Raw genomic sequence first — 16447 nt, 5'->3', positions numbered from 1 at the left:
TAAACAAGGCCAAACAAAGACATTTTCAGATAAATAGCATCTGAGTTTACTGGCAATAGTCCTTCATTAAAAGAATTTCAGGAAGCAAGGAAATAATCCCTGAAGAAAACTCTGAGATTTAAGAAGGAATAGGAGGCAGTGATACTGGGAAATTTTGCTATAAACAAACATCATCAACATAAAATAATGATAATGATAATAATACATAATCTCTGGGGTTCAAAATTTAAAATGGCAAAACTAAAATTCTGGACAATAGCATATATAACATAAGAAGGTTAATTAGAGTACAAATGTAGGATCCTTGAATTGTTGAAGAGGGAATTAAGATCTTAAATTATTTTAGATTAAGTGTCTGTGGTAACATTTCAAGGGTAAGTAGAAGGATAGAAATAGTATATAAGTTTCAAACCACTAGAGCAAGTTTTCTCAAAGAAAGGGCAAATGGTATTTTGTATGCGACAATTGCTCACTGCACAGAACTGTCCTGCCCATTTCAAGATACCCAGCATCCTCAAACTCTGCCTTCCAAATACTAGAAGCACCCAGTCCAGTCACTGTGATGACAACGACAACAACAACAACAAGCACCTCCATATATTTAAATAAGAAAGGTGCTCTATCAGCCTTACACAAAAACCACTGAAGTTCATGGAGAAAACAAGCAAATTAATTTAAAACTTTAGCCACACACCAAAATAAAAGGGAAGAGAAAAAAAAGTGGAAGAAAAAGGAACAGATAAAGAGCACGAAGAAGGAAAAACAAGTCTAAATATATAATTAATCATGATAAATGTAATTGAACTAAGTTTGCCAGTTAGAGTGTTAACTGGATATTTTTTTATTATCCATTATACAATGACACTGTTTATAAGAGACATATCTAAAACTCAAGGACATAGAAGGATTGAAAATTTTAAATCTTAATATTATCCAAAAGAAAGTTAGGTTAGTTATATAATTACACATACTAGAGGATACATATATTATTAGATAATATATATATTAGCTTCAATTATTGCTTGGTCAAGCACACAAAAACCACAAAATCAGCTATATATGATTTGAACAACTCAATTAATGAGTATGAATTTATATATACAGATGTATATGTTATTTTTATTATATATACAATGCGTGTATAAATTTGTACATGTATATATATGTGTGTATGTGTGTGTGTATATACCCCTACACTTAACAATTGAAGAACACCTTCTTTTTACAATCATCACAATCCAGCTAATTTCTTTACTGAGTGATTATTATGTGCCCAGGATTATTATAGGTACTTGACAAGTATAAATGAATTCATTTAATCTTCATAAAACTACTATGAGAAAGGTCTATAAGTGCAAAGCTGATATCTGACCCTATATAATCTCATTCTAGTGTCTGTTTTTAACCATCACAAAACATTCTCCAGTGAAACATTTTCAAAACATAATCACTTATAGAGCCAAAATGCAAATTTCTACAAATTTAACAAATTGATCATACAGTGGCTAAAGAAAAAAATTACAGCAATTGTTCAAGAAAGTAAGGAAGACTTGATTCAAGGCTACTGCAGTGGAGTTGTGCAGTAGGGGAGAGAGATTGGTTGGGCTCACTCCCTAACAAAGACCCTCTCCTTGACCAAGATCCTCTGAGCCCTCTTCTCCTACAGGCCCACACCTTGGGCTCTGCCCTTCTCCCACTTGGTCCAGTTTTAGCAAGGATGCTGCTGGGTCAATTTAGCAAGAATCCCCCACCTCTGATATCTGATCACTTTACCCTGACTTCAGCAAGAATCCTGTCAAGTTGGTTTAGCAAGGATCCCCCTTACTTCTTAGTAATGCATCCACTGATCCCTGCCCTGCTCCTTGGCTATAAATCCCCACTTGTCCCTGTCTGTTTTCAGAGTTGAGTCCAATCTCTGTCCCTTATTGCAAAAGCCCATTGCAGTTTGTCCCTTCTTGAATAAAGTCTTCCTGTCTTTAGTAAGTTTTGAATAATTATTTTCTTTAACACAGTTCACATTCTCCTAATATAATGCAACTCAGAAGTTAACATCATATGACAGAAAAAAATAGTTTTAAATCTCCATAAGTTTGGATATTTAAAGCATATGTGTATAATCCCACACGTTTTAAATAACTCATGAATCAAAAAAATCATGATAAAAAATTTTAAAACTTGGCTCTGATTAATAAAATTTGCATATTCAAAGTTGTAGGCATTATGAAAACAATACTTTGATGGAAACATTAAGTTTGCCATTGTCTGTAAATCAATAGGAGTCCAATCTTTGCAATTTTCTATGGTTTAATCTAAATCTGTAGCCTCAAATGCTTAAATTAGAAAAGAAAAAAGCTAAAAATTAATGGGTAAAGCCTCCTACTGAAAAAATCAGAAAACAACAGAATAAACTCCAAGAAAATAAAAGAAAGTAAATAAAGATAAAATTTTAAATAAACAGAAAAAAAACCTGCCTCTGAAAAGACTAAAAGATTTAAGAGAACTCTAGTTGATATGATCAAGAAAAAGGAAACACAAATAAATAATATTCAGTTTGAAAGGGATATATAATTACATATATGGGGTAGGCTTAAAAGATAATAAGATACTATGAACAATTTTATGACAATATTTGAAAACTTATTCAAAATATGTAAATTCATAGAAAAATGTAACTCACCCAAACTGATTTAATAGGAAGCTAGAAGAGTAACTATTAAAGCATTTAAATGACTAGTCAAAGATCTGTATTTTTAAAAAGACTCACATTGTTTTTTTAAAAGATTTTCTTTATTTGAGAGAGAAAGAGAGCATGAGTGGGGTGATGGAGAAAGGCAGAGGGATAGAATTTCAAGCAAACTCTGCCCTGAGCACTGAGCCTGATGCAGGGCTCCATCCCAGGACCCTGAGATCATGACCTGAGCTGAAATCAAGAGAGGCCCTTAACTGAGTGAGCCACCCAGGTGCCCCAAGACTCACAGTATTTTACAGGCAATTTCTACCAAAGTTTTGAGGAACACATTTCAATATCCAAAAGTTTCCGAAGAACAAAATATGAGAAAATACTCCCAAACTCCATGTATGACCCAGCATAACCTAGTATAATCTTGATTCCAAAAGCACACAAAGTCAATTTATAAAAGGAAAACTTTACTATTTCTTTATCACACACAGAGATACAAAAATTCCAAATTAAATATTTATAAAATAAATCTACAAATACAGAAAAAAGACTGTGACCAGGAGTGAAAGGATGGTTAAAAATAGAAAAGTTTAGGAGTGCCTGAGTGGCTTAGTCGATTAAGTATCTGCCTTCAGCTCAGGTCATGATCCCGGGTCCTGAGATCGAGCCCCACGTTGGGCTCCCTGCTCAGCACAGACACTGATTCTTCCTCTGCCCTTCACCTCTGCTCATACTCCCACTCTCTCAAATGAAAAAATAAAAAATCTTTAAAAAAATAGAAGAATTCATAAATGAGATTTCTACAAAAAGCAATTAAAGGAGAAAATCATATGATCATTTGAATAGATTCTGTAAAAAGAACAAAAATAAACATGCATTTATAATTTTTTAAAATTTTAGCAAACAAGGAATAAAAGTTGATTTTTCTTAATTCAATAATAGCTATCTACCAAAAAATCTACAGCAAACTCACCCTTAATCATAAAATCTTAGAAGCATTTCCTTTAAAATAAAGAACAATGGTATCCATTATCATTGTTTATATTGAACACTTAACTGACATCCTAACCAGCAGAGCAAATATAAAAAGGAAATAAAGGCTATGATTATTGGAAAAGAGAAAACAAAATTGTATATATTTGCAGATGATGATATTGTCTGTTTAGAAAACAAAAAGAACCTATAGATAAATGATTATAATCAATAAGAAAGTTTAGCATAGTAATTGAACCTGTGATCATTCTGTAAATATCAACTGCATTTCTACACACAAGCAACAGTTAGAAATGCTAATTTAAAAAGATAACATTTATATAAGCAAAGATAAGACATTGGGAAGCCCTAAGTTAATAAAAACATATCATGTTCATGGATAAAGATGAACTCAGTATCATAAAGATGGTAATTCTCAGGGCGTCTGCCTTCGGCTCAGGTCATGATCCCAGAGTCCCGGGATTGAGCCCCACATCAGGCTCCCTGCTCCTTGGGAAGCCTGCTTCTCCCTCTCCCACTCCCCCTGCTTGTGTTCCCTCTCTCCCTGTGTCTCTCTCTGTCAAATAAATAAAATCTTAAAAAAAAAGATGGTAATTCTCACCAAATTTTATCAATAAATCCAATACAATTTCTTTTTTTTTTTTAAAGATTTTATTTATTTATTTGAGAGAGAGAGAGAGTGAGAGACAGAGAGCACGAGAGGGAAGAGGGTCAGCGGGAGAAGCAGACTCCCCGCCGAGCAGGGAGCCCGATGTGTGACTCGATCCCGGGACTCCAGGATCATGACCTGAGCCGAAGGCAGTCGCTCAACCAACTGAGCCACCCAGGCGCCCTCCAATACAATTTCAATAAGAATCTCAACAAGGTTTTGGAAGGATTCTAAAATTTATGAAAGAGCATGAAGCCCAAGAATATCTCACATACCTGAGAAAGAATAGGTGGAAATTTGTGCTATTATATATCAAGACATTATAAAGCTATAGAAGTTAAGTATGTTTGTTGCAGCTGGTTAAACATCTGCCCTCGGCCTTAGGTCATGATCCTGGCATCCTGGGATCTAGCCCTGCATCAGGCTCCCTGCTCAGTGGGGAGTCGCTCAGTGGGGAGTCTGTTTATCCCTCCCCCTATACCCCTCCCCACTAGCTCATGTTCTCTCTCTCTCTCTCTCTCAAATAAATAAATAAGATCTTTAAAATGAAAAAAAAAATTTGAAGAAGTATGTTTGCTCTTGCAAAAAAATAAACTGACTGATAGAATAGACTAGAATCTCCCCACCCAAATAGATTGATTCAGATGTGAACATCTAATGAAGAGTTAGGGGTGCCTGGGTGGCTCAGTCATTAAAGCATCCAACTCTTGATTTCAGCTCAGGTCATGATCTCAGGGTCATGAGATCGAACCCAGCATCAAGTTCCCCGCTAAGTGGGGAGTCAGCTTGAGATTCTCTCTCTCCCTTCCCTCTGCCCCTCTCCCTGCTCAAGCTCTCTCTCTCTCTCTAATAAATAAATAAATCTTAAAAAAAGAGTTAGTCATACAGAACATTGGGGGGAAGGAGAACTTCCTAACAAATAATAATGAGACAATTAGTTACCATTAGGAAGAAAAATAATCTCCACCATACGTTAATATCAATTACAGATGAATTAAAACTTAAATGTTAAAGGCAAAATCTTAAAACTTTAGAGGCAAGACAAAAGCATGCTTAATGCATTTGGACAGAAAAGAATTTCTTAGACAGAACACTGTACAGAGATGCCAAATCACTATACTGTACACCCGAAACTAATGTAACATTGTGTGTCAACTATACTCAAATCAACTATACTCAAATAAAAAAAAATTAAGACATAAACAAGCATTCTCCCCTCGAAGATGAATAAAAATTTGTTAATGCACACATAAAAAGTTGATCAATCTTAATAATCAGGAAAATGCAAATTTAGACCACGATGAGATACCATTTCACATTGGCAAAAAATAAGATACTTGACATAGAATGGCAGAAATTCTCATCTATTCTGCTAGCAAGAGGGTAAATTTATACAACTAATTAAAAAGCAATTTGTCATTATCAAATAAAATTAAAGCTTCCCCCCCAAAAAATTAAAGCTTCCCTTATCCTATAAGCTGGCAATTCTATTCCTGGGTTTATAAATCCTAGCCTAGAGAAACTCTTCCATTAGTTTACTGGGAGACATGTACAAATATATTCACAGCAGCATTATTTGTAATAGCAAAAGAACTGGAAACAACCCAAATATTCATTAACAGGGAAATGGATAAATACACTGTTGAAATAGACACACAATAGAATATTATACATCAGTGAAAACGAATAAACACTGCTACCTGGATGAATCTTAGAAATATAACCATACAGTGAAAAAAAAGCTGAGTACATAGGACTCTGTGCAGTTTGTACCATTTCATAAAGCTCAAAAATAAGCAAAACTAAATATATATGTGTATGTATGTAAATATATATTTATGTATATGGTCATATATATATGAGATAAAATGGAAAAATGGGGAGACAAATTAAAAACACAAACTACAGGATGGAGGTTACCCTGGGGAGGAGGAAAGGGACAAAATAGGGAAGGTACAAACTTAGAGATCCAACAATATTAATCATTTTCGTTCTTAAATTGGATGCTAGTTACTTGGGTGTTCATTATCATGTTTCATATCTTACATATATTTAGTATGTAAGATATGGATATTTAATAAATACATATATTTAAAAATTATCTTTTGTATATACCAAATATTGCATTATAAAAACATTCTTAAAAGAGAGAGAATAGGAGGTTAGAACATAGAAACAGCATATGCAGACATCTTACCTAGAGTCTTAACCATAAAGATGAGAGGGAAAAAATAGGGCTAAAGGTGGAAGAAGACAAGGAAGCAAGAAAGCATTCTATTATTTTGCTTTTATTCATTTTTTTATCTGTTTTTAAATACAGCATGCTTTTATGCTAATAGAGATGATAACAAGTAACAGAGGAAAGATCGATGATGCAAGAGAGAAAAGACAATTACAAGAGGGAAGTTCTCAGCAAAGAGGAAATGTGAGTGCCTAAGTGGAGGGGTCTATCTTACAAGGTGGCAGAGAAAGTTCACTTGTTTTAACGGATCGGAAGGCAGAGTAGATATAGCTAAATATATTTGTGGATGGGAAGAGAACGACATTCTCCTCTAAGGAGCTCTCTTTTCTCTGTGAAATATGAAGCAGGGTTATACGCTGGTAGTGAGGTGGGGTAGGTAAAAGAAGGAACCCTGGAGATTTGAGGAGACAAGAGATAGCGGGAAATGATTAACTTTGAAGGTAGAGAAATTTGAACAAGAAAATGTAGGGAGATGTCCTCCTTGATGCACATTCTTTTGGCATCTCCCACCCACCTCACTGACCACTCTGTATCAATTCTCTTTTGCTGGATTTCTCTCCTTCTCCTGATCTCTGAATATTAGAATTCCTGAGCTCAGTCCTCAGATATATTCTTTTTGTTATATTCTTATGTGAACCCATCTAGTCCCTGGGCTTTAACTACCACCCACATGCTAAAGACTCACAAATTGGTATGAGCACGTGTCTAACACAATTTTTTTTATTTTTCTGCCCATTCTTCTCTCTGCCCAGTCTTCTACTGTTCAGTAGAGAGTATCACCATTCATCCAGTTGCCCAGAGCCAAAACCCAGTTTTTCCCTATATTTATCTTTATCTCATACCTCACATCCAATCCATCAACAACTTATATGCGCTTTACCTTCAAAATATACCCCAAATCTAACCCTCACCACCTCCATCACTACTATCGTGCTCTAAGACACCATTATACCCTTTCTATATCACTACAATAGCTTCCCTGCCTCCATACTGGCTCTACTCCCACTCCCAGTCCATTCTCCACATGCAGTCACAGCGACCTTCCATAAACAGAAAGCGGATCACACACTCTCATGCTCAACTTTTTCCATGCTTTCTTTTGTACTCGTACGAAACCCTGAGTCCCCACTCTGGTCTGTTTGGTCCTAGATGACCTGGCCCAGCTAGTTCTTTAACCACATTCTCCCTACCACTCCCACTTCACTTATTCTGCTTCAGCCATGGTGGCATTTTCAATGTTCCTAGCAGGTGACAGGCTACTCTCTACTTCGCATCGATTTCAAATGGTGCCCTACAAAGTTTTAGGTTATCCATTCCTTTCATTAGAGTTTCAGTTAAATATTACCTCTTGAGGCTGATATTTTATCTGAAAGAGTCTTCATCTCTTTATTCTGCTCTATGTTTTCTTGACTTCAAAACTTCTTTTTTTTAAAAGATTTATTTATTTATTTGAGAGAGAGAATGAGAGAGAGAGCATGAGATGAGGGAGGGTCAGAGGGAGAAGCAGACTCCCCACCGAGCAGGGACCCCAATGTGGGACTTGATCCTGGGACTCCAGGATCATGACCTGAGCCGAAGGCAGACACTTAAACACTGAGCCACCCAGGCGCCCTGGTTTCTTAACTTCACAGATGGCATTCTGTTTTATACACTTTTTGTGTACCTCTCCCACTAGGAGGAAAGTTCTATGAAGGCAAAGACTTTGTCCTGTTCACCATTGTGAACTGTGGATAGTGGCTGGCAAAAAATATTTGTTCGTTGAATGAATTCAAGCCCATTTCAAATAACTTTGGAAGTCACAACTGAATTGTCTCTTTCTAATTGGCAAATCTATCTTTTAAGTAATTTTGTTTGCATCAAGTTTATGGATTTATGCATCACTGTACACGCTAAAGTAAGCTCACTTCCTAGAAGAATAATCATGTGTTATATCAACTTTCCAATGTTTAAAATGACTCTGAAAGATTTGGAAGTAGAGTGCCTAGAGAAAGTACTACTTACATGCAATCAGCTCGTTCATCAGCATCATTCCAAATAAATTACAGTATCTCCTAATTTGATAATGAACTTCCACTTCCATAAGAAAAGCATAATCCTGTGGGAATTCATAGTGCCTGGATAGATAAGATTTAAGTGAAATATGTCTCTGTGAGACTGACTGAAAAGCAAAGGAGGAGTGCCTGGAACTCTGGGTCTCCTTTAAAGTTTCTGAGCTAAAGCAGCCAGATCCTTCCTGTGGCTCAACATTCTCACCTAGGGAGTAAATGTTTAACTTAGATGAGAACACTCTCACCTTATGGTCACGTATTCATCATACCCTTAGCCTGCACACAGGTCACAAACACCGCTTGCTTCAATCATGCATTGTCCCATATGTCTATGTCTTGATTATGAAAGCCTAACAGTCCTTTCTATTTTTCTGCTCTTACTTGATGTATAGATAAGACTTGTAATAAAAGTGGAGACTAAATCTGGCTCCGGACCTTTCAGCACTAGAGCAATTGGTCCCCTCACCCTCTTCTTTCTCCTATTTAGGTGTCTGGAGTAATCTTTTCATTCACCACCTCAGGGTTTGCTGGCCAAACCCAGCATAGTTCTATAGAAGGTACCCTGAACTGGACATTAGAAAATTCAGAGCAGATTCCTTATTTGGTCTCTGATTAGTATAGAGTCCTGTTACTTAATAATTCTGTTAAATAAAAACAGCTGCCCTAATGTACTCCCAAAGAATTCTCTATGAATAAGTTCTTTATGGGTAATTAGAATTATTGAAACAGGAGCTATAAAATATTCTTTTTATCAACATTATTACAGGGACTATTGAGATCTTTCATTGATTTCTTTGAACCTGGAGGAAAATTTCATAAAATGCCAATTGAATTTAATTTAGATTTTGTAGAGTAGGAATAATTTTCATAATTATTGAAATTTTTGAATATTGAATTTATTGCTTTACCTCCTACTACTTTGTTTATGTAAGTATTTTATCTAAGTATAATTCACACGCAATATTTTATTACTTTCAGATATACAACATAGTGATTTGAATACCTTCTGATACTTTGATAATGTAATAATTATGTCTCAGGGTAAATAATTAGGAAGTGTTTTGATAGAAATATTTTTTAGTAATCTTGAGGTGCTGGAAGTCTGTATGTGGGGTGGCTGTCCTGATTTTCAAAAGGAAAGAAGATAGATTCTGAATACTGATCCAAACAAAATTATTAAGTAGACTATTAAGTACAGAGCATATAAACCTTTCTGTAAAATGAAGGTGGCCATCACATCACCCAGTTACCCTATCCCCCCCACCTCCCCTCCGCACCCCTCAGTTTGTTTCTGAGAGTTAAGCGTCTCTCGTGATTTGTCTCCCTCTCTGATTTCTTCCCATTCAGTTTTCCCTCCGTTCCCCTGTGGTCCTCTGTGCTGTTTCTTATGTTCCACATATGAGTGAAATCATATAATTGTCTCTCTCTGACTGACCACTGTGTGTTATATGCAGCTAATGAATAACTGAACTCTACATCTGAAACTAATGACGTACTATATGTTGGCTAATTGAATTTAAATTAAAAAAAGAAGAAAAATGAAGGTGATGATTTCTAGAGGTAAACTTAAAAATAAATTCAAGCTAAGTTTACCTCATTTTCTCTTTCCTTTCTCTCCTCTTTATTGGAATTTTTCTTGCCTTGTCTGCCTTTGTTGTTTGTCTAACCAAATTATAAATCAGTTCAAGTGTATCAAAATAAATATATCTAGGGTTCCTTAAGTCGGTTTTGCTTTACATCATCCCTGAATAGCTTGAGATATATGAGCTGACAGCACAATTAGATAAAATTATAATTGGCAAAGCTTAACCTTACAAAAAGAATGAATCTGTAACAACCCAGGAAGAGGCATCTAGTTTTGAAGTATTTTTATCAATTACTCAAATTAAGATACAAAATAATATAATCACATATGTAAATGACTCAAAGCTGAAAGAGATAATGAATGCTTCCCATCTCAGTGAATGACATTACCATTCATCCGGTTCAGTCCTCTCCCACCACCTGGAATAATTAGGCTAAGTTGCTGAAACAAAGCATTCCAAAAATACAGTGACTCAACCAGGATAGGAAATGATCTCCATCATGGATAAAAATGCAAAGTGAGTAGAATCGAGCCAAGGGGGAGACTCTGCTCCACCAGGTCATTGAAGAACCTAAGTTTTTTCTATCTTCTGCCAGCCCTTAAGTTGATGTTTAAGTTTGCATAAGTGGAAATTGGATCATCAGCACCACATCCATGTTCAAGTCCAGGGCAAGCAGCTCTGTATTTTAGGAAAGGACCTGGATGTTTGTCCAAATTTAGTCCATAATCACATCTAACTAAAAGGGAGCTTGACCAATGCAGACTCCAGCTAGGTGGTCCCGAATATGGTTCAAAGTCAGGGTGGGGTAGGTGGTACTATCTCTAGAAGGAAGAAAAGAAGATACTGGGGACAACTAGGGGTTTCTGTCATACATGTCCCAAAATCCAATTAATTCATCACCAGGTTAGGTCTGTGGGCCTCCCATATATTTCACAAAAACTCCCATTTGCCCATTTACCTCCATCTTCCCTGTCACAGCCCTTGTCTGAAGTATCATCACATCTGACCTGTTTTATTACAATAGCCTCCTAACTGGGTTCTTACATTTGCACTCTCCTTTGCTCCCAAATCAAGTGTTTTGTTACAGTCATTTTAAAGCGCAAATCTAATCACATCACAACTCTGATTAAAATCTTTCAATTGCTTCTCATTGCTCTTAGGATTCAGTAAGGAGAACACTAAAGTCCTACATATTTTACCCTCTTTTCTTTCTTTTTTTTTCCTCATTAAACTTTTGTTTTAATGGTTCTCAAAATTCTGTGACAGATTTTTGGTCAAGTTGTTTCCATTAAAAAGTACTGATTTTAAAAACTAATAACTTAAAACTGCCACACACACACACAAAATAAAAACAAATGGTCCACAAAACATCCTCCTTTCCTTCTGAAGGTTTTACGATGCACTGTTATCATTAACCAGTCTTTTACTATTAAACTTAAATGGCCAATTGACACAAACAGTTCTGAGACTGTTCTTCCACCACTGATTAAGACTGGGGTGGCAGGTTTTGGGGATAATATTCATTTAGCCTTCTGAGCTTTCTGGGCAGACTCAGTGACCTTGCCAGCTCCAGCTGCTTTCTTGTCCACTGCTTTGATGACACCCACAGCAGCCGTCTGTCTCATGTCACAAACAGCAAAATGGGCCAGAGGAGGATAGTCAGAGAAGCTCTCAACACACATAGGCTTGCCAGGAACCATATCAACAATAGCAGCATCACCAGATTTCAAGAACTTGGGACCATCTTCCAGCTTTTTTCCAGAACAACGATCTATCTTCTCCTTCAGCTCAACAAACTTGCCGGCAATGTGAGCTGTGTGACCATCCAGCACAGGTGCATATCCAGCACTGATTTGGCCTGGATGGTTCAGGATAATCACCTAAGCCATGAAGCCATTGGTGGGTCATTTTTGCTGTCACCAGCCATATTGCCACGATGAACATCTTTGACAGATACGTTCTTGACATGGAAGCCCACATTGTCCCCAGGAGGAGCCTCACTCAAAGCTTCATGGTGCATTTCAACAGACTTTACTTCAGTTGTAACATTGACTGGAGCAAAGGTGACCATCATGCCAGGTTTAGGAACACCAGTCTCGACTCGGCCCACAGGGACAGTACCAATACCACCAATTTTGTAGACATCCTGGAGAGGCAGACGCAAGGGCTTGTCTCTTGGACGAGTTGGTAGCAGATTGCAATCCAGAGCTTCAAGCAGTGTGGTTCCACTGGCATTCCCATCTTTACAGGTGACTTTCCATCCCTTGAACCAAGGCATATTAGCACTTGGCTCCAGCATGTTGTCACCATTCCAACCAGAAATTGGCACAAATGCTACTGTGTCGGGGTTGTAGCCAATTTTCTTAATGTAGGTGCTGACTTCCTTAATGATTTCCTCATATCTCTTCTGGCTATAGGGTGGCTCAAGGGAATCCATTTTGTTAACACCCACAATTAGTTGTTTTACACCCAGTGTGTAAGCCAGAAGGGCATGCTCACGGGTCTGCCCATTCTTGGAGATACCGGCTTCAAATTCACCAACACCAGCAGCAACAATCAGGACAGCACAGTCAGCCTCAGATGTGCCTGTAATCATGTTTTTGATAAAGTCTCTGTGTCCTGGGGCATCAGTGATGGTCACATAATACTTGTTGGTCTTGAATTTCCACAGGGAGATATCAATGGTGATACCACGTTCATGTTCAGCTTTCAGTTTATCCAAGACCCAGGCATACTTGAAGGAGCCCTTTCCCATCTCAGCAGCCTCCTCTTCAAATTTCTCGATAGTTCTTTTGTCGATCCCACCACATTTGTAGATCAGATGACCAGTAGTGGTAGACTTACCTGAATCTACGTGTCCAATGACGACGATGTTGATGTGAGTCTCTTTCTTTCTCATTTTGGTTTAGGTTGAGCAGTGGTTTTCACACCTGTGTTCTGGCAGCAAACCCGTTGCGAAAAAGCTATTTTACCCTCTTTTCCTCTGGTCTCACCTCTCATTCTCCTCTCTCCATCACACTCCCTTTCTCCACACCCCAGGCACATTTGCCTTCTCTGTTTCTCACGCACAGAATGCTCTCACCTGCCACAAATATTTTGAACTTGCTAGTCCCTCTGATAAGAATGTTCTCCATTTGCCTCACTGACGCATACATCAGCTCTCAACCCAAACTGCTTTCTCAGGGAAAGTTTCCCAGTCACAGATGATGCTGATCCCTCATTATACACTGTCATAGCACTCTGTAATTTTGTCACTGTTTGTAATTATACATTTATTTTTGTGATTATTTGAGCTAGGGAAATCTGCAGCTTTCAATGATGTCTTTCCATATCTGGGCGCAGACATTCACAAGGCTGGTCTGATTTACAGAGAAAGACCTTAAATTACAGCTTCTGATAATATTAGCTTTCCTTTTCCATTCCTTTACCCAACCTTACCTTTTGCAATCTCCCTTAGCTATGAATCTAGGTGGCAGGTAACTAGGATAGCTAGCCCATGTGGCTCTCCTTTATGCACCACTCCAATGGAGTCTTAGGGTGTAGAATGGGAACTGACCTTGGGTATGGAACTTGGACGCCACAGGAACACTCCTCACTTCTATAGCCTTCCCCTACCCCTGTGTCTATTCACCTTAATCAAAAGATCACTGAATAAGCCTTCTGGACTCTTGACATTTATGTTTCTAGAATCTATTTCAGTCAAGGTCTGAGAAGGTTTACTTAGGCTCTCAGTGGTCTCTCATATTTGATCCAAATTTCACTATATTTGGCTGATAGTTCTTCATAATTTTTTAAAAACAGAGTTTTCTTCTCTGATTTATATTCTTTGCAGATTTGGTGGGGAGGGTGTTGTTTTTGTTTGTTTTATTGTTTTTATGTGTTTCAGGGAGGAAAGTAGTAATCAGATGGCTTTAGGTCACCCTTTTTAACTAGAAGTATCTGTAGCTATGAGTAAATAGTCACATGCCGGGAAGATGTATCTATTTATTCTGTGGTTTCACACCCCCAAGAGAATGCTTGCCCCAGTTTAAGAAGCACCTTATAGTCTATTTAAATAGAATTTCCTCTAATAAAGCAGAGAATATTACAAAATAAAATATCTGTGGACTTCCCCAATAGGACCACACACTTTCTAATGAGAGAGACAGAATTTTATAGCACATGGTTGGTGGGGGGAACAACACAGATTCCTGAGCCTATGAGTGAGCACAGATCTAAGATTATGGAATTGCAAATGTTTTGTTTGCCAAGCCTCTTGCTTCTAATTGCTCTTCTCCACAAACTATGTAGATAAATATCTGGCATAGTGACAGCACATACTATGTTCTCAAAATGTTAATTCTTTCTTCTTTTTTATTTTTAAGAGGGGGGTGGACTGGGAGGAGCAAGGGTCAGAAGGAGAGGGAGAGAGAGAATCTTAAGCAGGCTCCATGCCCTTCATGGAGTGTGATGTGGGGCTCGATCTCACAACCCTGAGATCATGACCTGAGCCGAAATCAAGAGTGGGACGTTTAACCAACTGAGACACCCAGGTGGCCCATTCTTTCTTCTCCCTTTGATGTAAGAAGGAAAAATGCTTTTTTTTTTTTTAAGAAAGCTTTATTAAGTGCCTACTATAAGGTAGCACAGTCATAGACACAGAGGTCCTGGTCTACTGGGAGAGAAAGACAAGTAACTAAAAGGACAGTCAGTATAAACAGTGCTGTGTTAGCAAAGAATACTTTAAGAACACAAAAGCGGACCTCTCATCTGTCATAAAATGGCAGTGCGAGGGAAGAAGCATGGGTGCTTCCTAGAGAAGATACCTAAGTCAAGTGGTCAGGCTTAAAGAATAAATAGTAACAAACTGCACAGAGAAGCAGGGGGAAAGGTATTACGGGCAGTGGAACAGCATCATTCCTGTAAATAGCCAAGAAGCTAGAACATGGCATTTCCAAAGAACTCTAAGTTCCGTGAAGTGGGACAATAGAGTGGGAAGAAAATGGCACAAAATGAAGTTGGAGAAAGGCAGGAGCCACATCCTTTGATTCAGTTCAACAAACCCTTATTGAACACCTACCATGTACCAGACACTGAGAATATAAGGACTGACAATAACAGGACACAGTCCCTATTCTCCACAAGCTTGTAATCTAGTGAATGAAACCTGGCACATAAACAGAGAATTTCAACATTAGTGCATCCATAGAGAAGGGAACTCACCTTAGAAGGGATAAGAAAAATTCATCTTAGCTGAGTCTTAAAGAATAATTAGGGGCACCTGGGTGGTACAGTCGGTTAAGTGTGATACTCTTGGCTTCAGCTCAGGTCGTGATCTCAGAGTCATGAGATCAAGCCCTACAGGGGGCTCCATGCTCAGCACAGAGTCTGCTTTAGATTCTCTCTCTCCCTCTGCCCCTCTTGCTTGTGCTCTCTCCCTCTCTCTCTCTGTCTTAAATAAATAAATCCTTAAGAAAAAAAGAATAAGAGATAACCAAAACATGGTACCATGGGAGTTAGAAAAGGTATTACCAGTAGAAGAAGAAAAAAAGTGCAGGTTTGAGGGTGATAAATAGCACATTGTGGAGGATAGCAACCAAACATAAGTAGTTCAGTATTTCTGGGATACAAAGCATGAAGGAAAGGTTTGGTCACGAGACTGGAGTAAAAAGAAAGGGAACAAATGTCCTGCTAAGAACCTTAAGTGTTATCCTTTTGGTGATGCAGCACTACTGAAGAGTTTTTATCTGGAAAAACATAATATACTCTGATAATAGTATAGATAATGGATTTGAGAGAGATGGGTCTAGAGGCTTGGAGGACAATTAGAAGGCTATTGCAATAATACAGTAAAGAAATGCTGAAGGCTTGAACTAAGGTAGTTACATTATAGATGGATAAAGAGATGGAAATAAACTTGAGACATAGTCAGGAAGGCAAAAATAAAGAAGTTTATTGATTGGGAATGTTAAAAAATAGGGGAAGAGAATCAAGGATAGTACCTAGTTTTCCAAAAATTAAGGAATAAAATACCTATCACACGTTGAAATTATTTGTTTAAATTATATTTATTTATATTAGTGCAGATCTTAGTGAAGGAACTGTGCTATCATTCCTTTTCCAGCCCAATGCCTTCATAAAGTGTGCAGTCAATAAGTATATGTGGAATTAATGAGAAAAAGCAAGGAATTGGTGGAAATGATGAGTTTGGTATTGAACATAATGAGTTTGAAGATACTTGTGGCATTTCCAAGTAGAAATTTGCAGTTG

General features: G+C 37.6%; 1 protein-coding gene and 1 pseudogene across 15 annotated transcripts in view; both read right to left on the bottom strand.

Moving 5' to 3' along the window:
• SLC44A5 (solute carrier family 44 member 5) overlaps window positions 1-16447 on the bottom strand; it is a 424280-nt gene that overhangs the window by 224071 nt on the left and 183762 nt on the right. The window lies entirely within an intron of this gene.
• Window positions 11452-13097, bottom strand: LOC112824244 (elongation factor 1-alpha 1 pseudogene; annotated as a pseudogene).

This window comes from Callorhinus ursinus, unplaced genomic scaffold, assembly GCF_003265705.2.
Source record: "Callorhinus ursinus isolate GAN/ISIS: 27379988/994484 unplaced genomic scaffold, GSC_fseal_2.0 scaffold9, whole genome shotgun sequence".
NCBI classification, from domain to species: domain Eukaryota; kingdom Metazoa; phylum Chordata; class Mammalia; order Carnivora; family Otariidae; genus Callorhinus; species Callorhinus ursinus.
This window is presented reverse-complemented; position numbering and strand designations above follow the sequence as displayed.